Below are 3,172 nucleotides of genomic sequence, written 5' to 3' on the forward strand. Positions count from 1 at the left end.
AGAGTTCGTTAAAAACGAATGCCTTGGGGGTATGATTAAGAATTTGGAACTTAAAGGGAACAACACTCGATATTTTGCCAACCGCATATGGGTCCCTCTCAAGGGAGGATTGCGCGAGCAAGTTTTAAACGAAGCTCACAAGACGCGGTATTCCGTACATCCTGGCGCAGACAAGATGTACCAAGATGTTAAAACGCTGTATTGGTGGCCCAATCTTAAAGGCGCCATCGCGATGTATGTCAGTAAGTGCCTGACGTGTTCAAAAGTAAAGGCTGAATACCAGAAACCATCGGGGTTGCTTCAACAGCCAGAAATTCCCATGTGGAAGTGGGAACAAATCTCTATGGACTTCATCACCAAACTGCCAAGGACACCTGGGGGTTATGACACAATATGGGTTATTGTGGATCGGCTAACTAAGTCAGCGCACTTCCTGCCGATCAAGGAAACTGATAAAATGGAAAAGCTAGCCCGACTATATATTCGAGAAGTAGTTTCAAAACATGGAGTCCCAGTGTCCATCATTTCCGATAGAGATAGTCGGTTCACCTCAAGGTTTTGGAGATCATTACAAGAGGGGTTAGGTACTCGACTGGACATGAGTACGGCTTATCACCCCCAAACGGATGGACAAAGCGAACGAACGATCCAGACATTGGAAGATATGCTGCGCGCGTGCGCGATCGATTTTGGAGGTAGTTGGGATACCCACCTCCCGTTGGTTGAATTTTCTTACAATAACAGTTATCACACAAGCATTAAGGCTGCGCCGTTCGAAGCTTTATATGGGCGCAAGTGTAGATCCCCACTGTGTTGGGCTGAAGTGGGCGACAAGCAAATGACTGGTCCAGAAGTGATCCAAGAAACAACAGACAAGATTTTTCAGATAAGGGATCGCCTTAAGGCAGCACGCGACAGACAGAAAAGTTATGCTGATATGAGAAGGAAACCGTTGGAGTTTCAAGTAGGGGATAAAGTACTTTTGAAAGTCTCTCCAAGGAAGGGAGTCCCCCGTTTCGGTAAGCGAGGAAAGCTAAATCCGCGCTACATTGGACCATTTGAGATCCTGGAGAGGATCGGTCCAGTTGCTTATAAACTCCGTCTACCCGCCGAACTCAGTGGAGTTCATGATACGTTTCATGTATCCAACCTCAAGAAATGTTTATCTGACGAAACGTTGATTTTACCGGTGGAAGAAATTCATATTGACAAACAGCTGCACTTCGTAGAAGAGCCTATAGCAGTAACCGATTGGAAAGAACAAAGGTTGCGCAGAAGCAGAATCAAGTTGGTAAAAGTTCAATGGAACTCAAGGCGTGGGCCTGAATTCACTTGGGAAAGAGAAGATCAGATGCGCATAAAATACCCACACCTCTTTCAGAATATGGCTTCTGCCAGCAACGTCTCCTAAATTTCGGGACGAAATTCGTTTAACGAGGGGAGAATGTGACACCCGGTAAATTCCCAACCCCTTAAACTAAGTAATCAACCTAATAATTAGGTGATTGTAAATATTATGCGCGCCATGTTAGTCAGCGCGTGCATTTGTTATGTGCGCCCTGCGCGAGCGCGCTATGTTAAGAATCAGCGCGGGCACATTATGTGCGCCCGGCGCGAGCATATGTTAGAATCAGCGCGGGCATTTATGTTTGTCCTGCGCGAGCGCGCCATGTTAGTCAGCGCGTGCATTTGTTATGTGCGCCCTGCGCGAGCGCACCATGTTAAGAACCAGCGTGAGCATATGTTATATGCGCCATGCGTGAACGTTTTGGCCTTATGTTTTCATGTAACTTAAACGTTATGTTGTCTATGGGTTGACCATCCCGCATGATGCTAAGGCGGGTGCATCCTACATCGTTTATGCGCGTGCGGAAGGGAACTAACCTACCCGCATGGTGGGAACGTTGAGAGCTAGTTTGTCTGAAGCTCCAGGATGGAATTGACTTCAACATGACTGATCACTATGTTGAAATACCAAAACCACCTGGAGAATCTACAAATGAAACTCAAATGTCCCTAACTGCGAGAAGGTTACGCACCTACCCGCAGCAAAGAAATGTTCTACACGCAGGAAGCTATGCGCACCAAGTTATACGCGCAGAACACTTAGTCAAAATGATCAGATTTAAGGAAATTGTCCCCGCCCAAAAGAGGGCGGTTGCGTGTTTCAGAAAACTTCTACTTTTTACTGTACACTGTCTAAAGCACTGAAAAAGCAAACTGTAAAAGTCAACTGCCAGCCACCCACTCTCACCAACCACAGCCCTGCATGTCCTGTCCATATCAAATCAGAATCTTTAATCTACTTTTCTACTCTTTTTAATAAATAATAATAATTTCCATACTTTATCATCATTTCAAAAGATTACAATTCCCTAAAGCAAGGGATTATGTTCCCTTGAGTTTGCCTATAAATTTGTAGCCTAAATTATCACCCAAAACACACTTCAAAGAACTACAAACTTGCACTAATCCTTTCCCAAGCATCCATTGTTTCCAGCTCCGATCCTGTTACTAGGTAAGCCGAGATTATAACCTTGAGATCTACTTTCCAACCCTTATATCTTGATCTTAATATATATATTTGTTATTTAATCGTATTCTAGACCTTCGATTCCGAGGCCAACACCAAGAAAACCCGAATCTCGATTAATCCCTTAACAAGAACCACAGGTGAGTCTCACAGCCCCATTTTCACTGTTTTCACTATTTTAAACTGTTTTCGGGGCGAGGGACACGTACTTAAATAATGTTTTATCATGGTATACTTACAAGCTAAGCAAACGATTACGTGTTTAAGTTATGTTTCATGATGAGCAATGCGAACAGTTATCTATGGTTTTTCGATGATAGTGCACCAGATTCGAGTAAGTGATCACTTTACCATTGGAACTCTAAGGGTAGGGACTGCTGGTTTGATCCGCCCACTCGTAGGGGTCGCACCTCTTACACAGACGAGTGCCTAGCATGTCACGGGGCAGTACTATGGGATTAAGCCCGCTCGTAGAGGTCGCTCCTCTTACGCAGACGAGCGCCTTGTTTTCCGGCACAACGTCCGCGCGTAACCCGCGGGACGGTATTACAGCATATATTCGCTCGTAGTGGCAGCGCCACTTACACAGACGAGCACAGTTTTCCAGAAGTGTCCGCGCGTAACCCGCGGGACGGTATT

The sequence above is a fragment of the Bidens hawaiensis genome, unplaced genomic scaffold (genome assembly GCF_021521415.1).
Source record: "Bidens hawaiensis isolate Kalapana, Puna unplaced genomic scaffold, B.hawaiensis_p1.1 tig00004477_1, whole genome shotgun sequence".
NCBI lineage: Eukaryota > Viridiplantae > Streptophyta > Magnoliopsida > Asterales > Asteraceae > Bidens > Bidens hawaiensis.